Raw genomic sequence first — 15,091 nt, 5'->3', positions numbered from 1 at the left:
TGGCATGGAAGGCCAACCACCTGGAGACTATAGGCTTTGCCCACTTGAAATGGGACCTCAGGCTTTGGGAAACAGAGAAAAGACACCAAAATTTCTCTCACCTTATTGAGCAACTTTAGCCGTGAAAGAACATCTTCTTTGATAGAAAGTCTCTGCCTTACAAAATACGCCAGAACCTCTTTCCTCGGATGTTTGTTGGGGAGAACCAAGAAGCTGTGAATGGCAACATCTGCTTTTATCTCTCCATTTTGGTCCACGTACAGTTTTCTATCAGAAATATTCCAAAATTCATTCTTCTCCAGAAAGGGATGAAACTAGAATGGGAACATCCAGGAATTTGAAAAACAGAAAACTTTGTTTCTTATCCCACATTGAATCTTTCTTCTACAATTGTCCAATCTCCAAATATGGTTAAATAGGGTACAAATACTGCCAATATCTTCATAAGTAAATGAAAAAGTTTGAGGAAAATTTGTCAGTCACATACTGACAAAATATAAAGAAAATATAATCCACAAAGTTGGTCAATTATAGGGAACATTCAATAAAATGAACAGAGAAAAAAAAGATGATCCATAAACTCTTTGAAAACAACAGGTTGATTCCCTGAAAGCATGGGTTGATCAAGAAGAAATCTTTCAGGCTAATCTTTTTTTTTTTTGTAATAAAATTTTATTGGTTTTTCAAAATTTATAGGGAAAAGGGTAAATGGACAGGTATACAAATTTTGGCAGTTGCAAAGTGTGTGAGGCCCCCCTCCCTCCATACCCATAGCGTACATTTATATATAATGCATTAGTATATAATTGATTATAATCAGCATATTAGTTCTATTATTAAATTCAATCAAATTAAACATTACAATATAAAATCCAAATATAATTCCATTTTCACTTTCGGTCAATTTATAATAATATGATTTTCATATTTATTTCTGTGATCTGAGTCTTCTTGCTATTGCCCCATCTCCCTCCACTGGCAGAGCTCTGGCCCCTCCCGTGTCCTGCGTGTCCGTTGTAGTGTCTGGTGGTTTCTCTAGGAGTGTTTTATTTTTTTCCATAAAGGCCTGCGCCTCTATGGGTGAATTAATTCTGATTCTTGTCTCCTCCCAGAATATCAGCATACCTTCAGGCATCAACCATCTAAACCACACCCCCTTCTGGTATAAGTTATTCGCCAATTGCGAATAATTTTTTCTTTTTTCTCTAATCTTCTTAGGGATCTGCTTCAGAATGGTTATCTCCATATCATGATATGTCAATGCTTGCCCCCTTTGTACACCCAGAATTTCATCTCTTGTGGTTTTTCTAAGGAATTTAATGTGAACCTCCCTGGGTACATTGTGTGTTCTAGCATAAGCTGAGTTCACTCTATAAACCAGATCTATATCCCACCCCATCTGTTGTTTTTCTTTGTGTGTATAGTCAGCCAGAATGTTTGTCATGATGTCCCTTATATTTTCCCCATCTTCTTCTATAACATTTTGAAATCTAAGATAATAGGACATTCTCTCAAATTCTAATTTCATCTGTCGGATGTCAAGATCTTTGTTCCCTTTCTGCACAGCTTCCACCCCCCCCCCTCACCTCCTCCACCCCCCCTTCCACAAGATTCAGTCTTTGTGAGTTCTTATATATTTGGGCTTGATTTTCTTTAATTTCATCTTTCATTTCCCTTAACTGTTTCTTGATTTCCTCCTGGCCCTGTAGAATTTGTTGAAGCATTTGTTGAAAGTCCATCTCTGTAGTCTTATGTTGCATCAGTTCTGTTATCTTTGACTGTGTGGCTGGACTGGATGTTGCGGATGTTGGAGCAGAAGTGGCAAAGCCAGGTTTTCCAGGAGGGGGTCTTTTAGATGCCATCCTTTATAACGTTAAAAGTTCAATCCAAATATGAAGTAAGCAGTTAGAAAAGAAGGGTAGCCAGGTGAATCCGGGAGCAGAATAACCAGGCAGAAGAGAATCTCTCCAATAAGTCTGGCAATAGATAGAAAATTTCCCCTAGAAGTTTAAAAAATACCAATCCACAAGAGATTCCTCTGGGAGACACGGAGACAAAGACCGGAAGCCTGAATTTTAAAGGTGGAGTCAGGTTTCAGAGTTCATAAAGACAACGGAAGTGTGCCATCTTGCCCTGCCAGTTTTGGGCACAGAGGCATAACAAAGTTTTAAAAAGTTCCAAAAGTCCTCAAATCATTGTAATATGTAAAATTAAATTGAAAAGAAAATCATCTCAGCCTAAGTGAGGCTTCATTCGTTGGCTCTCCCCCCTCCTCCTTCCCCGGGGGCTGAGAGCAAAATTGTTTCTTGCCGCTTGTCCAAGGGGGGGGGAAAACCCCCCTTCCTCCAGCCGCACCTCCAAAATGCTCCGAAAGTTATTTTAAAGTTTTAAAAGCTGAATAAATCTTCATGCAAAGTAAGGGATGAAGAGAGAGGCAACCTCACCGCACCGCAGCTGCTTCCTTCAATTGTAGCATTCTCCAGTCAGCTTGTAGCGAGGCGCGAGGCGTGGAAACGCGATGCGCCCTCCGAGCTTGCTCCCCGGTGCCTTGGGCGCGCGAGAGAGCTCCCGCCGGCTGCCGCCGCTGCAGGAGACCTCCGCGATGCCGCCCCTCCGGCAGGACCCCTCTGCGGGGTGTCCTGTGCCCCCCAAGGAGTGGGGAAGCCCACCGGGGAGCCGGAGCGGGCAAAGAGCTGCCCGTCGCCGCCGCCGCCGGAACCAGAACCCAGGCTAATCTTCTCCCTTGTAATCCCGATGGAAAACACCTCCAGATGTGCTAATTCTGCTTTATTGTAATGTGACTTCAACAAAAAATTTAAAATCTGAAAGAACAAATCTCCCACCAACACTTTTCTCAGCCTGAAAAGTTAGGGAGGATCCTTTCTGAATTTCTTTCTCTCCCATTATGCAGCTGCAGGATTCTCCCCTCTTATCTGATCCTTCCCTAGGCAGCCGCTCTTCTCCTCATCCCAAAAGTCATTCTCACATATTATTACCCTTTCTAAATGGATTATGGGAACTCTGGTGATAGAACTGGATTTCAATAAAGGACTCACAAAGAATTTTGTAAATTTTGTGGAAACTTGAGGGGTGGTATGATAACTAAATGGATAAAAACTGTCTTCAAAATGTTACTCAAATAATTTTTAACAATTTTTAATCTTTCCTATGAAACCTGAAGGTGATGGATTATAATTTGCCATTCGTCATCAATTTTTCTGTTATTAATATGGTAATTAATACGATCTTAGAGTAAGCTAATTTTATGTGATTTAAAGAATATAAAGTCTTTCAACTTAGAAGCTTTATTTGAAACTTTATTTTAAATTTCATTTAAAAAGTTTGATAAAATAACAGTGGTTTAAATCAATTTAAAGGCAATAATCAGAAGCAAGCAACAATTGTTGAATCGGATGGATTGGATGGATGGACTGGAATTTAATTTGCTGCTGGCATCCCTGAAGGAGGAGTCTGGTTTGAAGGCAGGCTGCTTGGAGATGGCTGGAGAGGCCATGGACCCTGAAGACTCAAAGTGGACAGAACGGATGACTGATGAAATGGATTCTTTCACGAAGATTGAGGGAGATTGGTGAATGGACTTGTCATATTTAACTGGAAAACAAGTCTTAAGAGCCATTGTTTTTCCATTTACAGGAGGTCCTATGACTTTGGGGAATGTAAAGCAGTTGTTGGGAAAGATCCTAATTAAAATTTTAAGGAAATGTATTATTATTAAGAATCAACCAAAGATGTTTAACCCTGGACAGATTCTGGATAGATCAGAGGTAATGATTGTGGTGGTCTGTGGTAGATAAGAAGCCCCTATAAATATTCTGTGAGTTAAATACAACAGCAGATAACACAGAAGTTTGAAGTTTTGAAATTTAACTTTATTGTTGGATTGCCCGTTAACTACATTTTTATATACAGCAGATAGATGACAAGTCAAGTAGTTGCAAATAGATGTGTAATTTGTAATGGTGGGCCTGTTTTGCAAGGGGGAGAAACTATTATAGCTATATTGTATTCAACTGGGGGGACAATATGCATGTTTTTTTCTGTTTTTAATGCGCATTTTTTTAAAAAATGTGTTGTCTACATTTTTTTTAAAAAAGAATTTTATTGGTTTTTAAACATTTATGGGGAAAGGTAAGAAAGTATATAGAAAATTTTGGCAGCTCCCGTGCTGATGGTAGAAATCCCTCCAAGTCTCATAGTTTTTGCAGAATTAAAAACAAAAGATAAAAGATAAGCAAAAACAGAGTCTTGTTCTACATTATATCAGCCATGTGTTCAATCATCTCTTTTTTTTGTCACTTTCTAGTATATCAACAATTACAATAGTATTTCAAATAGATTCATTTTTGTGACCTGAGCCTTTTTGATATTGCTTCCTCTTCCCCCCCCCCCCCGTCTCCAGGTGGAGCCGCAGTCCCTCCCTCCTTCATATCTTGTACACTACTACCTTTTTCACTGCCTCCCATCTTTTCATCCTCTAGGAGAGAACTGTGTTTTTTAATGAAGGCTTCTGCCTCCCCCACTGTATTGATTCTAATTCTGTTTCCCTCCCAAAAGATCAACATTCCCTCTGGCAATAACCATCTAAACCAAACTCCTTTGCTGTATAATTTCTTTGATAAGGAGGAATACTTTCTCCTTTTTTCTCTTATTTTTTTCGGAATTTGCTTAAGGATGGTAATTTCTTTCTCTTTATATTTTAATGGTCCCCCCCTTTCGCCCCCCAGCACCTCATCCCTCGTGGTCCTCCTAAGAAATTTAACATGTACCTTCCTTGGAACATTATGTGTTCTGGCATATGTTGAGTTAATCCTATAAATTAGGTCAATGTCCCACCACAACTGTTCTTTATCTCTCTTAATATATTCTGCTAGAATTGTACTCATAATATCCTTAAGATCTTCATTTTCTGTCTCTGGTAGGTTCTGGAATCTAAGAAAAAAAGACATTCTTTCAAATTCTATCTTTGCCATAAAATTTTCCAAGTCTACATTCCCCTTCCGGACTGCCTTAACCTCCTCCCCCAACCCAGCTGCCCCCTCCTCCAACGCACTAATTCTTTGTTTGTTTTCAGTTATATGATGTTGTACAGCTCTGAGCTCTTCTTTAAGGTCTGTCATCTCTTTTTTCAACTCATTTGACCCCTCATAATTTCCTGAAACATTTGGGTAACAGATAAGTCTTTTGAACTCTCTCCAGTCCCTTCTTGTTGTAACAATGGAGTAATTTTCATCTGTTGAATAATTGGGCTGGAAGAAACAGAGGTGGGGTCCGAAGCTGACTTGCCCGTCAGTGGCATAGTTAATGCAAGTGACAAGTCGACTTTTATTGTCTCTCCATTCCGATGTAGAGAGAGATAGTTCAAATGCCGCTTTATCCGAGGGGGGTAAGGGAAAAGAAACCCCCCCCCTCCAATCTTCGAGCTTGAAAAAGATTGAATCCACAAATTTCCGATAGACTGCTGCTTATCCGTTAATGATGGTTAAGAAGATTAGGAGGAGTCTCTCACCACCAGCATTCCAGCTGCCTCTTCTTAATTAACTCCTTCCTCCCGGAGCGCATTCAGCGAAAGGGCAGGCAGCCAAATGCTGCTCCATGCCCCCCCCTTCGCTCCCCGGCTCCTGGGGCAAGGCTGGAAACCCCCCGCTGGCTGCCGCCGAATCCGAGGGTTCCAGCAAGCCACCCTATGGCAGGTGGTCCCTCTGAGACCCCCTGTGCTCCTAAAAGGAGCCCACCAGAGAGACGAACAGCAGAGAACAACGTCCGTCGCCTTCAGTGACCGGAAGTGATCTCCATGTGTTGTCTACTTTTATTTTGTCATTGAAATAGTTTTATTTACCTTTTTGAATAAAAAAATTTATAAGAGGAATAGCAACTTTCCAGAAACAATATTTATGATTAGCACGCAGAGAAGGTTGCACAAGTAAAAAGCAGTAGAAAAATATCTGATTTTTAGCAACTAGGAATTGACTAACAATAGAGTCTCATATAAGAAAATGAATAATGGACTGGAAAAAAGATGAGGGATGCCAAACGATATGTGTGCTTGTGAAAATGATCGCAAAATCGTAGTTAACTGGAAACAGAATCTGAGTCAGCCGGGAGATGTTCATGGAAAGAAGGCAAATGCAGCCGTAAGAATCTCAGGAAGTGAACGTTCTGGTTTGGGGAGACCCCAACTCAAGGACCAGGTCCCCTTGCAGGCATCACACGTGGAGGAGAATTTGTACAAAATCTACGTGAACTTCAGGGAAGGACAAGGAAGCCAAGGAAGAGACCAAATGAGTTGCTCTTAGCCTTGAGGAAAGACAACAAGGAGAAGAGCTGAAGACCAGGAGGAGTCTGGGAGCCCCTTTTCCAACTGACACAATCTCTTGGTTGGAGAAGGGAGGATACAGCCAATGGTGGGATTCAGCAAGTTCATGCCCACCGGTAGTAAAAATTCTGCCTGGCCATGCCCTGCCCCACCACTACTTGCCTCACACGCCTTGGCTGGTGCCTTAGAGTCATAGCTGCAGCTGCTCTTTGGCTCCCTTGCCTCAAATCTGGGGCCACACAGCCCAGCCTGTTTGCCTGCCTTTGCCTGTTCATCTTGGCCTGCTCCCGAATGCCCACCTCAGGCTGCTCCCGACCACTCCAGCAGTGGCCATTCTTCACCTTTTCCCTCTTTCCTTTCTCTTTGCCTTTTTCCTTCCCTTCTCATTCTCTCCATTTTTCATCCTTTCCTTATTTCCCATTTTCTTTCCTTTCCCTCCCCTCCCCTTCCTTCCTTCCTTCCTTCCTTCCTTCCTTCCTTCCTTCCTTCCTTCCTTCCTTCCTTCCTTCCTTCCTTCCTTCCTTCCTTGGAGTGTGAGGGAGAGTCAGGGGACCCCTTTCCTCCTTGACCCCCTCCCCAACATCTTCTCTGATGGCAATTATGGCTAAAAGGCCTTTGGAAGCTGGGGCTACCCCCTCCCCCTCCCCATTGCAAAAACTCCTCTTGCTGCAGAATTGGGATCTTTCAGATCTTCTTCTCCTGCCCCCCCCTTCCCCCTGCACAGACTCAGTTGCTGCTTGGAGGGGGGGGATTTCTGGTTTTGCGGGGCTGAGAGGAAAAGGGGAAGGGTGAACAGGCCCTCCAAGGCTGCCCACCACTTTGCGTTTCTGCAACCAAATTCTACCCCCAGAGCAGTGGCGTAGCGTGGGTTGTCAGCACCCGGGGCAAGGCAAGTAATTTGCGCCCCCTAACCCGTGGATTTTTGCACTCGAGTCTCTTCCACTAGATTAGTTAAAGAAACCCTTACCCCTAAGCACATGTATTGTTTGTTATGAAAATACTGATGTAATTAAAGTAAAATGCATCTAAATACAAGTTTATTTTCAAACACTTTATTGAATGCGAACATGCATTACACATTCTCCACATTTTCAGCAGGTCTATGAATACAAATCTACAAATGTAGTAACCTAGCATGGGCCATGCTATTATATGTCGTCTCACAACCATCGTAAACGACAAAAAATATCAAGAACAAAAACAAAACATCAAAATGGAACCATACCCTGGAGATGATCCAAGACTGGGCTAGATGGAGCCAACTTCCTCAATCCTGTACCTCTAATTGTAATTCTTTAATAGAAGTGCAAGATATCAATCTGTATATACAGATGAATTTAAATTTGCCTGCTTTTAATTAGCACAAATTTTTCAACAACGGAATTGAAATCTACATTAAAGTCTCTCTCAATGGACAGTATTGCTAGATTACTCAGTCTTTCTTGGCTCATTGTGGATCTCTGATATGTTTTAATTAGTTTAAGTTTTGAGAAACTTCTTTCACAACTCGCTGTAGAAACAGTGATAGTAAGAAAGATTCTTAATGTGACAACAAAGTTAGTTAAACTTTCTTGCAGCTTCCACTTATACACCCAGCGAAGCAAATCTAAAGCTGACCGCTGCTGGAAGGATAACTGGCTTCTAAACGCCAACATTGTGGAATGAACTAACATGTCTCTGTCCATATCTAAATTGTGGCATATTTAAATATAATCCTATATTTTAAATATAGTTATGAGTGAACAGGATTTTAAGTGTTTAATTGGTAGCCAATATGTAAATTAGAATTTACTTTCAAATAATAACCAAAGAATATATAATACTGAGAAGGTGACATAGACAAAGAAAATTGCATGACCATAACAGGATGAAAAAAAAAAAGAATAGCATGGCCATCTTTGCATATTGAGACTAATCTTGGGGCCCAACGTAACTTTTTATCAAGCAGTCATCTTTCTTAAATTGGTTTTTAATGCCTTGGGACCTATAGATGGATATAGGTTATGCACATCTGACAAATTATGCTTTATTTATTTTTATGTACCATTGTGGGATTCACTTTTTCAAGCATAGGTAATAAAATGCTTCAAATAAGTACAAAACCTGATATATTTATTACCATTGTATGTAGTTAATATTTTTCAGTGTCACTGCTTGAAAATACAGATTAATGTTTCTAGCCACTTTTCCCTTTTAAGTTACTTCTAATTACTCCTTTTGCAGGATTAATCAATATTGATATACAAAAAAGTAGTAATAGTACAAAAATAGTAATAATTAACGTCGGATAAAGTATTTCTGTAGTATTAGAATCCATGTTTATTTACAGCCATGCTGCCTGAACTGTTCTATGACCCATGTTCTGTAATGCTTATCCCTACAGGGTAGCTATAGCTCACTTGTGAAATTAAGAGTTGAGATAGCAAAGAACAGCCTGTCTGCAGTTGCTTACCCATCCTTTCTTTCTGGAAGACAATTTTTTAAGAATAGGGAGTGATGAATTATCCAGAAAAAGAAGTATTTTTTAATTTACTTGCATTCTTTTTATATAGTGTAAAGGAGAAAAAAATGAATTAGAAACAAACTGCCCAGAGAGAACACATACACAAGACAATACTGTCTTTTTATATTTCATTATTTGGGCCTGTGAAACTTTCCTCCCAAACAGCACAAACAATCATTTCTGCCATGTCATCTTCTTTCTGTGAACAGAAAAGGGGTCCAAACTTGATCAATTTTTCTAAATGGTAAAAGAATGAGTAAAGTTATATAAGAAAGTTAGGGGTACCATTTTATACAAAACACACTAGCTTTGGAGATTCTGCCATCAGGGATTGAATTGAGCAAGTGTACTTTTTATTGTAAAGTCCTAGAGGAAGAGGAAAGAGAGGAAAAATTATGAGCAAGAAACATGGTAGGGATCTCATTGAATGAATAACAAAAAGTAATACACTGACTTTTTCTAACCTGAAATCCATAAGGCATCTTTTAGCATGATCAGCCATCTGAGAGGTTTTCAATAAGCATCCAATACTGGATGAATCAGTGATAATATATCTGGGCTTCAAAAAACCATATAACCACTAGATAGCAGCAGTGACGGCAAAAAAAACCCCTACTCTTTTTTTTTTTTTGCTGTTAGTAGTTTGGTTTTTTTGAGCTTTGGTAAAATGCTATTGTAGCACTAAGTGTGATTTAACCAGCTCATATTGAGTATTGCCCAACCAGAAAGCAAGGAACTAACTAGATACCAAAGTGAAAATGCATATAAACAATCTGAAATGTAGTAATTGTTCTTTATAATCATCAATTGAAAATGCTGGTATTTTGGTGTGCAGGGAAGATCAAAAGAAGCAATTCCTATTCCACTGCCCTTTATTCCTCTCAGAATGGAATACCAAAGGAGGAGCAGCCTTCAGTCATATGGGCATGTGCAAATTTTCTACCTGTTGACACACCTCTCTTTGTAAGATGCTTGCTGGAAAGTCAGGCTCCAGAGGAAGTGTGTAGGAAATAAGAGGAAACAGCTTTGAAGAATAACTCTATTCTTCTGTTTGTTTCCCTGCTTTTTACATAATACTGAGGAAAGGACAAGGCTCATGATCTAGCCTAGCTCCTATTCATATGGAGAAAAGGAAATGGAACAACATTGAAAATCTGGTGCCTCCTTCCTACCATGCTACTCCATCACAGAAAGTACATGATCAACTATTTTGGCCCAACACATTTCTGCCGTCTTCTGTTCCTTAAGGTGGGGCAGTCAGAAGTGGAGAATGGTTCAAAATCGGCTGTTTTTATTTATTCCTGGATGGTCCCATCTTAGCACAACCAGGGGCGGGATTCAATTGTACCCATCAGGCACCCTTTCGCTGTCTTTTTTGGCTTAACCTTCCAACCCGCGCCTCAAGTTCTTCGCCTCGATTGGTTCAGCTCTCCGGTTCTCTGGAAGGCCTGCACACGTATATCGTACACACTCTCTCTCTCTCACACACACACACGCACAAGCACACACACACATGTTAAATACATAAATAAATACATACCTCACTGCCCTCCCTTCCCCGCTGGAGTGTTTGGGCACGGAAAGTGTGTCCGCAAGAGAAAGCTAGGGCGAGCCCCCTTCGTTTACAACCTGAGTCGCGGGAGCCTGAGTTTTTTTGCGCGTAAGTGTGTGCTGGAAGGAGAGATAGACAGAAAGAGAAGGAAAGAAAAAGGGAGAGCGCGGCCGGGAAAACCGGGGGGGGGGGGGAGAGAGAGAGAGAGAGAGAGAGAGAGAGAGAGAGAGAGAGAGACTCTCAGCGAGCAACTCCTGACAGAGTCTAGCCCGACAGCGCGCCTGAGACTCTTCAACTGGGAGAGCGTGAGAACGCGAAAGCAGTAACAGCCCTTCTCGGCTCCACCAGCCGCTTCTCTTCGCCAGCTGCAAGCGCCCGACTATCGCCGGGAGAGAAAAGGCAGGGAGGGGATTCTGGAGGGGCCACATTCCCTGAATCCAGTTTCACTCTTTCTCTCTCCCTTCCCCAACCCCAACCTCCTCTCTCTCCCCCTCCTCCCCTCCCCGCCTTGCTCTCCCCTCCTTTCTTTCTTCCTCTCGCTTCCCCTCTCTCCTTTCCTCCGCGCCCCCCCAGATGTTGCGCCCGGTGCGGCCGGCCCCCCCTGCACCCCCCACGCTACGCCACTGCCCCAGAGGACCCTCACTCCCACCCGAATACTGCAGGGAAGAGTAGGCTGGGCCCATAAATGGGCAGCGAGTTTAGGGAGAGGCTGCAGCAGCTCCGCAGTGACCGGAGGGAGGTAGGAAAGTTCGGCCAGGTCCAACTAGCGGGGGATTGACCAGCTCAGCCAACAGATTTCAATCATCCCTCCTGGCTCACCTGAGCCACTTCAATTTCCCGCCTAGCCAGAGGCGCTTCAGACTAAAAGCCCCTAAGTGAACACCCCACGCACACGCCACCCCAACACGGAGTTCAGAATGACGCTTCTCCCAAAGAAGTTCTGGGGAACCCAACCCCCCCTTGCTGCCCCTTCCAGAGCCCAGAAAACTCCCAGGGAAAGTAGTGCTGCCTCGCTCTCAGGAGAGGGGGAGAGAATGGATGGGAGGAAAGAAAAACTTGGGGAAGAGGGAGGGAGATCCAGAGGAAATGGGGAGAGGCTTCTCCCTGTTTCCGCCTCCTCCCAGGCTGCCTACAAGATTGAAAAGCTTCTGATTCTTCACTCTCACTCTCTTTTTCTTTTTTCTTTTCCCCCGTCTCGCTCTTACTCACTCTCTCTCTCTCTCTCTCTCTCTCACACACACACACACACTCACACTCTTATCCCTGCAAGTCCCCCGTCTCTGCCTGCTCCAGAGAGAGAAGCATGCATGAGCAGAAGAGGCACCGATCGAAGCGCATGCCAGTAAGTTAATCAGCCAGGCTTTCCTGGGATGTGAGCGATGCTGCCGGGTGCTTGGCCACCGGCCCACCACTCAAATCAAACAGTGAGGCAAGGCGCAGAGCTGGTTGGAAGAGTGTGTGCGTGCATGTGTGCGTGTGTAATTGCCGGTTTCATCCAGAGGAGTTTTTGTTTCAGGTGGATCTCCTAGCTTTGGAAGGAGGAAAGGAAGGGGTAGAACGAGAGAGAAAAGGAGAGACGAAAGAAAAGGAAAAAGAAAGAAAAGGAAAGGAAAGGAGAGAGAGAGAGAGTGAGTTATGGAAGGAAGGGAAAGAAAGAAAGAGAGGGAGGGAGGAGGAAGTGAATGAGATATAGTTGATTGGATGGGTCAATAGATACATGGAGAGAGGGAGGGAGGGAGGGAGGGAGGGAAAGAGAGAAAATGAGAGGAAGGAAGGACACAAACCATGGCTTCAGAAGACTCTTTCAAACAGCACAACAAAGTTTGAAAGGTCTGGAAGGGATCTCGGAGGTCATCTTCTAATCTAACCCCTGCTCTAGTAGGGTCAGAAGGGACCTTGGAAACCATCTAGTCCAACCCCCTGCTCCAGCTGGAGACCTGATATCCCCTGGATTATTTTGGTGCCTCTAACAGAGAGGAAAATTGCCAGAAAAGGAAAGGAGTTTACTAGGACAAGGCTGCCATGCAGAGGAAGGCAGAGACAGTCCTTGACTTATGACAATGGAGCCCAACATTTTGGTTGCTAAGCAAGAGTGTTGTTAAGTGAGCTTTGCTACATTTTACTCAATCCATGACATCTCCTGGCTCTAACAGTCATGTGCAGGCTAGGGAAGAACATCTGAAGGCCTGTGTAATGTTCTAATGTGCAGAAGTGATAGTTAAATGTGTGGCAGAAAGTGGACTGGGTGTTTTTCTTTCAAACGCAATAAGTGAGGTTGAATGTGTATAGTTTTAGAAGAGCTGTGTGTGTGTGCGTGTGTGTGTGTGTGTACATACACATACAGTGTATAAAGTAGATAAAGTATATTTTTGTGTACCTATACACACACTATACCTTGTAATATGTATGTACACATATGGCATATATACATAGGATTAAATTGTGTATTTTGGATGTTCATTAGTAGTATAAATACCACGTTTCCCTGAAAATACGACAGGGTCTTATATTTCTTTTGACCCATGAAATATGGTCTTGGGCTTATTAAAGGGGGATGGCTTATTGTTTTGGGGTTGCCGGGTGGCTGCTCCCTTGCGACCGGGTTCCCAAAGAGCCGGGCACAGCCACAGGGTCGAATGGCTGTGTTGCGCTGTCGCAGCAGCAACACAGCAGCCATGAGGTGACCACACTCGCAAGCAGCTGCCCGGCAACCCCCCCTTTGCAGCTGGGCACAGCGCCGCTGACCGATCTAGCGGTACCTGGAAGGCACCAAGCAACACGAGCGCCTGTTCACCGTCCTCCGCCTTCCACAACTCGGCGCCTTCAGAATGCCCCTAGGTGAGTGAATGAGGCTCTGCGTGAGTGAATGAGGGGGGTTGCATGAACAGCTTTTCCATTCCCCACTCACATGACTCGCAGGCTCACAATGCCCTTGGCAGTAACTACCATAGAAAAAAACCCCAAGCAGCGGGCGGCGCCAGCAACGGAGATGCCCTGGCTCTGCAGGCACTGTAGAGTTAGCCATTAGTCAGAGAAGCTTGAACTGGAACTCCTGCAGAGAGGAGGGGTTGGGCTAGATGGTCTCAGGGTCTCCTCCTAATTTATAAAGGTTGTCATGCCACAACATGTACCGTGTTTTTCGAAGTATAAGATGCACCAGAGTATAAGACGCACCAAGGTTTTGAAGAGGCAATTTTTTTTAAAAAAAGTAGGTAGGTAGGTAGAGCGAGAGAAAAAGAGAGAAATGCAATAGGGAGGTAGGGAGAGAGAGAGTAGTTAGGTAGGGAGGTAGATAAAGGGATAGAGAGAGAGAGAGAAATAGAGAGAGATATAGAGATAGAGAAATACAGTAGGTAGGTAGGGATAGAGAGAGAGAGTGTGTAGGTAGGTAGAGGGATAGAGAGAGAGAAATAAAAAGAGATAGAGAGAGAAATACAGTAGTTAGGTAGGGATAGAGAGAGAGTAGGTAGGTAGGTAGATGTTTCCAGGTGTATTTATCCATGTGCTGGAGAAGGAAATCGCTGACAATCTGCAGCACCTAAGACTTTGTTTCTGCTGGCACAGCACTTGATCAATGTAATTCTCATCAACCAGTTAAAGAGCTTTCCAAGAGAGGGGGGGAAATTTTTTCCACTCTGCAAACCTCCCCAAAACAGCCCGTTTTTTGAAAACACCCCCCCCCTTTTAAAAAGTCATGAATAGCCTTGGGGGGCTTGCAGATTGCTCCTGGAATGGGGGGCAAAAATGAGCAAAAAATGGCCCGTTTTTTGCAAAAACAAGCCCGTCATTTCTCAATAGAATTGCATGCATACCTTTATGGAGGCTTATAGAGTGCTACTGGGGGTTTGGGGGGCAAAAATGGTCCATGTTTTGCTCATTACTGCCCTCCCCAGCTCTCTGAAAGCCTCCATAAGGGTATGCACGGCCATTTTGGTGAAGGGGCGGGGCTTCAGGAGGCAAAAAATGCTATATTCAATGTATAAGACGCACCCAGATTTTCAGCCTCTTTTTTTAGGGAAAAGGGTGCATCTTATATTCTGAACAATACGGTAACTGTTGTGCTGTTGTTGCTCTAGCCCCAACTAGTGGCCGGGGGCAGATAAGCCTCACTATAAGGTCTGAAGCCAGACTCCATTTTCTGTCAGCCTTTGGAGAAGACAGAAGCAGCCGTTGTGACCGAGACCACTGGTCATCCGGAGACGGCCTCCGTCCCTCACACAGAGCATCGCTGGAGAGGTTCCAGCTGCTTCTTTGTTGGCTGTTAGTTAATGCTACCTATCTCGTCTTTCTATTTGATTTCCACTATTTGCATCTCCTCAGTTTCACCTGCCCTCTTCTCCCAATAAAGCATCCAGATCCACGCCAGGCTCCCTTTCATTGGAGAAGAATAGGGGGGCTTAGCTGCCTGTCCGGCTGCACACAGACCCACATGCAATGGGAACGGAAGAAAGATGGAATTCCACCAGGCTCGTCACAAACCCACACATTTATTTTGAAAAGAATACAGCATTTTCCAATTAGCAGTGTTTATAATATAAAAATGCCATGGTATCTACTCTTTGGAACCATTAATTCCCTGAGTAATTAAATTGGCCAGATCTGTTGAGATGTTTCCCCTCCTTCTCCTCTGGATTCCTCCTCCAAAGGATCTAAGATTAATGGATCCATATCAAGACCCCCATACCTGCCATGGCTGCAGCCT

This window comes from Natrix helvetica (genome assembly GCF_964273705.1).
Source record: "Natrix helvetica genome assembly, chromosome: 5".
NCBI lineage: Eukaryota > Metazoa > Chordata > Lepidosauria > Squamata > Natricidae > Natrix > Natrix helvetica.
Note: the sequence above shows the minus strand (reverse complement) of the source record.